We start from the raw sequence: 8,155 nt of genomic DNA on the forward strand, positions 1-8,155 counted from the left end.
ATACGCCTAAAGGTATGCAATTTCCTATGCAAACTCTGCATTCTTTAAAGTAATTTGTGAATTATGCTCAACTGAGTATATTTATGAAAGTTTTGATAACGGAATCGTTTTCGGCGATGTCATTTTTAGTGACAACCGCATTTCTCTTGCTCATATCGTTTACAGAACTCATGTGAGACATGATTCTTTGGCCATTTCCATAATCATAAAAATCATTGTTTTTAAAAGATGAAAAATTTTCGCATGAACACAACTCAATTTTCACAAAAACCTCATGAATAGAAGGAAGAGAATCACCATTTATGCACTGGAAATATTTCATAGATAAATGTTGATTCGAACTTTTTACGAGGAGGGCCATTGCCATCAATTGAAGAGAATGTATCAACTTCTGATGGTTGTCATGGGATATTGTAGAACAAATTCGTCGAATTTCTTCTTTGAAATTCCTTTACAGTTCTTCGATCTTCTTCCCATCAATTGCTTATAACAGTGATTCCCAAAGTGGGCGAATTCGCCCACTGGGGGGCGATTTTTGGGACGAAGGGGGCGAAAATTTTCAAAACAGAATTTGAGGGGCGAAAAATCCAGTAAAAAGGGCGAAAAGTCTAGTATGGGAGAAATTGAAAAATGACTCATAACGTTCGGAGGACACACGATTTGATAGAAATTTTTGCTAATGCTTCTGAAGGACAATCAATTTCATTCTAAACAATTTCTAGTTTCACCTTAGATCGAATATACCGTAAAGTGCCGTAATTCAGCGCAGTTAACGAATAAAACATATCAAATGCTTAATTAAAATTTAGTATTGCATCAACAAAAAAGCTTTATGGGTGGATCGCTAGCAAATCTGTTTTAGATTATGGCAAAAATATAAACTAGACTGTATTCACACGTTACAATTGTGATTTTTGTGAATTAGTTCACTCGTTGAAATTGCTTAATTCCGCGCATATTTTTAACGCTTTTCCATATTCCGCGCAGAAGAATGCCTAATTCCGCGCACTTGCAAAACAATCAAATTAACATTAATTTTGTATAAGGCAGCATCCATTCATTACGTAACGCTGAAATTGAACATTTTCAACCCCCTACCCCCTCCACAACACTTTTTGTATGAAAAAAAGTAAAGTTTTGTATGAGTCGTAACGTAGACTTTTTTATAATTTTTTGACTATCACATGAAATAAGGATAAACATTTGTTATAGTCTTTTCCTGAGACGAGACTCGCGAAGACGGTCTTCTTATTCTGTCATTGCTGAGTTTTTTACTTATTCCTCTGGGTTTGTATCAATCATGCGCAAACCCTCACATGAACATCCCAGCTAATATGCAATAGGGTCCTAAAGCCCTGTCTCAATTTTAGTACCAAACGCTTAAGTTTAGGGCAGAAACACATATTTACTCAATTTTTAAATAATTTTCATTGGTTTAAGTACAAAAAACATTTTTTTATGATTTTTGAGATTTTGTCGCACCCTTTGGTTTAAACTCAAATGTTGGGTATATTATGTTTTCCGTGTCCCTTCCGAAATGTCAGATAGGAACAACCCCAGTGTTAAAACTATATGCCCTGTGGCATTTTTGTCGAAAAAGTGAATGTCAAACAAGATCACAAGTGTCAAGGTTCATATTTGAAACCATTTTTAAAATTGAAGTTTGAAAATGTTATAGCCGTTATTTGAGCTGGAAAACTTGCTAAAGTAGTTGCAATAACATGCTCTTTCGTATTATTAAATAAAAACAAGAATTCATTAAACATTTTAGGACCCAATTGCGATTGCATCACACCGAAACATTAAAAGCCTTTGAAGTGAAATTTTATGCCAGAAAAAGTTGCAGACATTTGAAATAACTATAGTCTTGTGTTAAGATTTATCAGCAGCTTTGGAAAAACTGCTCCGAACACTGAGGTTTTTATAACAGTTTATTTTGAATACAATACTTTTCAATTTTTCAGTATTTGGACGTTTCGCGACTGCGGAGACGTTGATATTTTTTCCTTTTCCTTGTCAGCTTTGGGGTTGCATGTTATTCCATAAGAAATTTCAAAAAAATATGCAGTTTGGCGAAATCGCCCCGACTACCTCTATACACTTAAATTATTTTACCGTAATCCGTGATTTTCACCGTAATCTCAACAGCTGATCAGTTCGGTAAAATAAAACACCGTAATTCCGTCGAAATTCAACGGATTGCGGTGAAATTTTACCGAAAACTGTAAAAATTTACCGTACTCCGTTAATTTATTTCACCGAAATTTTCAGCTGTTGGGATTACGTTGAATTTCACGGATTCCTGTAAAATAATTTAAGTCTGTATATTCGTATTCTGCACTGTTCAAATAATAACAAATGTTTATGGACCTTGGTTTTGGACAAACTTTTCCTCCCACCATGAATGACCACGTGGTTTCTGAACGGCCGCTAGTTTCCCTGTAAGTGGGCTTTCCCGATATTCCGGTTGTTTGCGAAATGTATTTATGCATGAAAATACTTCCTCAGATAAATATTCAGCTGTGAAGACCAATATAGCATGTTTTACTTGTTTGTTGTTCTGTAAATAGCAGTGCGCGGAATTAGGGACTTATAAAAATTGACGTGCCCTAATGCCGCGCAATACTTTTTGGGATAAATCTCAATAATTATGCTAATATTTGATAAGATTTCATAGAAGCATCATGAAACACATCTGTAGCAAGTAGTTTCATAGAATATTGCATATATAACAAAACATTTTTAATAAAGAAATCACGTTTGTTTGTGTCCTACAGTCTTAGCACGGACGCTAAGGAAATTGAAAAAATGGCGTCTACTCAGACGGGCCTCCACTGATTATTTTTTTACGCCGCGTAAAATTACTCTATTTGCTTTTATTTGTGATTCAAACTTATTCTAAATCAAAGTAGCATCAAATGGCGTTAAAAGTTGCTGCAGTATTGATGTGTATTTCCATATGTAAATAATTTTGCATGAAATGCGCGGAATTAGGCAATGCGCTGAATTAGGGCACTTTACGGTACCTCTGATCTAAGTATGGCCATTTTCATTTATTCTAGATAACACTTGATGATTGTCAAAAGAAAATATTTGTGTTATGCATTCAGATTTTTTTCATATCATATGAGTTTTAAGAATTTTAGGTTTTCTCAAGATCAGAATGATTTCAAGATACGGAGAGCATTGATAACACACATTGACACCGTCTCCAGACATTTAGCTGCACAGACTGTAACTTAACACTAGACAACGGACAAGCATGCTCCAGTGGCACAGCCACGAAACATTTTTGGCAAATAGTGTCAATGGCTGAAGCGGGAATCGAACCCACACCCCATGACACGATGCGATCACTGCTTGACGATACTATCCACTGGAGACAAAGCCCACAATACTCAATCTGTATAAAAAAGTGAAAAAGTTTTGTATGCCATGAGTTGGCTTGAGAACGGATCAATGGATTCGAAACACTTCCACTGTTGCATTTGTTCTGGACTTTAGAGTAATCGTCCGAAGAAAAAGTTTAATAAAATCTCTAGAATAGTCGGAAAACGTAAGAAAACTAATCTGTAAATTTGTTTAGGAAATTTTATGACTTGATGGCAAGACTAAGTTTTCCAGGATCACTAGTATTTAACGTAAAGATTTTTTTTAATATTTCTATTGTTAGCATCCAATTTTTCACAGAGAAAAACATGTTGTACCCTTTTTTTGTTATTTAGGTTGCACTTTTTCTTACCATTCTTACTTCTTATGGTACAAATATTTTAATTAACAAATCTCTGAAAATTTGGCTGACAAAATCAGGTTCCAACGATGAATTAAAGCCATTTTGTGGAGTGTATATTTTTTTCCAAAGCTAATATGTTTGATATTATCAACACTTTTGTAGTAATATACGAGTAAACTTGATAATTTTCTATAATATTGATCAAATGTTTAGTACAGTATATAGATTAATTCAAATATATGAACTTGTATATGAACCATTCATCAGGGGGGCGATTCCAAAAAATATTGGCCTCGAGGGGGCGAAAGTCGAAAAAGTTTGGGAAACACTGGCTTATAACATCGACAATTTTTCTCTGGGACGCGAAAATGATCCTTTCGGCTTGGGCTATTACGAAACGCTTCTTCTAAGTGAAAAATTCAATATCGGTACATATCTCTATCATTGGAATTATGTCCTACCGGTCAGTATAGTACCTATTTAGAAAACTACAGTTTACCGAACAGGAAGGGCTGTTTAGTGGACAAAGGTACACCCACTCTACCAACATTTCTGTAGCTATAGGCGGGGGAAGCTAGTGCAATAATTATTATAATTACAAATAGCGGTCGTAATTAACAGGAGTAACAATACCCACCCACACGTTCAATTGATGTGCGTATATGAAACATTCTCCATTGTGTCTGGGCTGTTCGAAGGTGTCAAAAAAGGCTTTTGCTTCCCACTCACGGTTATCGAGACTAAAAACCCAGTATCCATGCGTTCATATTTCATGGACACGTGCGGAACAATTCACGTTGACAAAGGAGGGCGAGCGTACGGTTTAAGTTTCCATCCCCAAACCGGAAAATTTCCGGAGCGAAACACCGTGCGTCCCCATCCTCCCACAAACCACAAATTACACGAGTTTTAAAGCGAAAATGAAGGCGCACCATATTCCAAATTCTACTTCAAATAGAATTAGTAGTTTAGTTGTGAACTACAAGGAATTTATTCCTACTCGCTACCCAACCTGACGGTAGAAACAAGAACAGAATGTGTTTCCTTGATATGAGTTTTTTATATCATCAGTTGTTAAAAGAAACAAAAATTCTAACAAAATTTGCACCAAATAAATCAAAGATACAACAAATGGAATTACTGTTCATAATATTAAAGGTGAATTGTAACAAACGTACAAATGCAATGTCAAAAATATAACAAATGCTGTTATAATTATGTTACAAAAAATATAACAAGAAAAGAACAAAGCCATCTTGGTAACAATCTGCTGTTATTTTTAACTGCTGTTGGTAGAAATGTATTGTAATCTTGTTATGAGTTTCTGGTCGGGTTGGAACAGCGGCTGGTATGGGGAATAACAGATGCTTGCCAATTGCAGAATTATAACCAGCGAAACGCGCAAATACCAACATCTAATTGGCATCGAATCGTTGTCCTCCGCCACACGTTACAGTTGGGTTTAATTTAAAACATGCCAATCGTACCGACTAGTGTACCTTGTAGGTAGGTACCAGCCCAAAATTCGCGCTGATTATGATTAATTATTTAATTACACAAATCCCACAACATTACGCGAGCATGGCGTAACATCCCTGAGCGCTAGTCGTGGTACTTTTTTCCCCAAATTTCACAACTAACACAGCTGTGTTAGTTGCCATAATTGTGCGCTGTGTTAGTAATTATTTATTATTACTTTAATCGAGTTTTTGACGGCAGGAAATACATAGAGAGTTGATCAAGCAAGTATGTCGAGAAGGGATTCCCGAAAAGTGCATCCAACAGTTATTGGGCACATCCGAGAAGAGAAAGATTATCGCGCGCAAAATGGTTGGGTTGGGATTTCATCGATTCTTAGTTTTGTATTAGCTGTTCTCGGTGCACCATTTAATCGCAAACACGATTCAGTAGTTGTGCGTTGTTCACTGCTTGTTCTTTTGTAAATATTTCGTTTCTCAGTGTCCTTATTTATTGAACTAATTAAATATGCATTCGCCGTTTTTTGTGTGTTTCTTTCATCAGTTTGTACCGATTTCGTTTTTACGTTGCTATTGTTACATTTATATTCAGTTTAGAGTTTTTTTTCGTTTGCTGTTTATTCTCTTTCAATTTCACAAAAAAAAAACCTTTTAACTAATTGGTTCACGTAGGTAACTGATTAAATCACCGAGCGTTTCAAAGTGTGCTGTAAGTTAGTTCTTCTGTTCCGTTGTAAAATACTTATAGGAATGCGTATATATTTGTACTGTACAATCTGCTACGAAAAAAATGGTGTCCTTCGGAAACATTCAATTATTTGTTCTCGGTTCTAAAGGTGACCAAAATGAGTATCGCTTTACAAGTAAAAATAATTGTTGCTAAGTAGTTTCATCATTTCTTTTTCAAAGTATGCGCAGCCTGCTCGTCAAGCTTGTTTTTGTATTTGAAAATTTGATACTCTGAATGAATGTATACGTTGCTTTTAAATTATTCCTCTGTTCTTTTTTTACGTTATAATATTTGATTCATTATTCCTTTTTCCAGATTTGTTTTTGAATATTTAATTTAAACTAATCTATAATTACTATTTCAAGTGTAAGCGATACTTTTGGTCACCCAACCAATCGAATTCAGAATGAAATAAGAAAACAAACCGATACAGAAACAAAAATTACGACTGAATAATATTAGTGAAAAAGAAGCCAGCAAACACAAACAACCTACTTGAAAAAAATAAAAAAAAAATGAAAAAAGAAAAGAAAATCACAAAAAAAAAACAAAGAAATCATGTGAATCATTACTTGTAGTTAAATCAAATGCCTGACACTGTGAGAAACAAACAAGAAGAAATAAAACTATGAAACAGAAAGGAGGGAAATCTAAAAGAAGTGTAATAAGTAAGAGAGAGAGAAAGGGATAGAAGAAAAAACCAACAAACTAGGCTTAGTAACACCCGAACACAGAAACACACAAACACACTGTTTTGTACAATGTAAAAACCTGTAAAGTAGATGAGAAGCGTGGCACACAAATCAGCAGAGCGCTACTACAGAGACGCCACGTCCCGCGCAGGTCCCTGAGGACCTCGGGCGCCCGGATATCAGAAATCACCTTCGTTCGTATTTTTGTACACCCGCGCACAGACAAGTGCACCCTCAAAAGTGACGGAAACGTCCAGTAGCGGCTCCAGAAAGCTTCGGAGCTCAGAAAAAAAATTCACCTCCTTTGTGTGTAGCGACCAAAACAAACCAAACAATCTTTCAGCTAAGGGAAATATCAGCCCAACAGCTAACAAATGTCGTAGGACCTCTTGTTATCATCAGTTGTCTTAACTTTATTTCACCAAGAGAATCAAAACCGTTTTAGTTGGTAAGTGGTAGCATGTAAATTTTTGCCGATTCTGCGACTCTGCGAATGCGAAACAAAAATGAGTAAAATTCTAGTGAAAACCAAAAAAGCACGATCCCACAAACGCGAACTGTTGACCCGCGACGATATCGGCGCGAATGGGTCAAAGTGTTGCAAATCCCGAAGAGACGTGGGATAATTTTTGTACGTTATTTTTCTGTGTCAGGAGTGGGAGAAAGCACATGCCAGTTCTTTTCGTGCATGCTCGACGACATAGCCTGTAGTGAAACGGATGGAATCACACTAAATCGCAAAATGTGCCAGTTTAATGAAACCAAATAAATCAGAGACGGAGAGAAAAGCTTCGGACGGGCGATAGAATTTTGACGAAGGAAAACGTGTAGTCGAAAATCAGCGGGGGATAGCTTTTTCATTCGTGGGCCGGGAACTGGATGTGTTATAGTTAAGGTCGTTGGGAATCCAAATCAGTGAAAATATGTGAATAGGAAAGATAAGAAGAAAATGTCTATAAGATGGTAAAAATTAAGGGAAAACTTAACTATATATTATATACACTAGGTACTTATATATTGATATATATTATATACAAAGAGGAAAGAGAAAGGCGAAGATCGCGTTCAGTTTTTAGTTTCATCATGTGGAATAGTAAGTCACAAACAATCTTCATCGTTTTAGTCGTTTATTTTGTTTGAGTTTTTAGTCCGTCGTATATGCTTAACAAAGAAGAACAAAAAATTGATTTCATTTATTTCACCATTTGTCAGCATCGGTTGATGAACCAAGGCAACTAAGTGTAATCAGTCAACAATCCGTGTTTTGTTCATTTCATCAGTCGAAACAATCAATCATTGTTCGTGTCCGTACCGTTTATTGTTTTTCCCTAGAAATTTGATAAAATAAATTTTGAAGTCATGAAAGTGCGGCCTCGTCTAGTGGACTTTATCCGAACACTCCTTCTGCAATAGATTGCTGATGGCTAGCTGTAATGATACACACAAGAGACGGTGATATGTGCAATTTTTTTTTGAGCTACGTAACACGAGCATATTCGTAGACATGATATACTTGAATTCA

Source organism: Aedes aegypti, chromosome 2, assembly GCF_002204515.2.
Source record: "Aedes aegypti strain LVP_AGWG chromosome 2, AaegL5.0 Primary Assembly, whole genome shotgun sequence".
Taxonomy (NCBI): domain Eukaryota; kingdom Metazoa; phylum Arthropoda; class Insecta; order Diptera; family Culicidae; genus Aedes; species Aedes aegypti.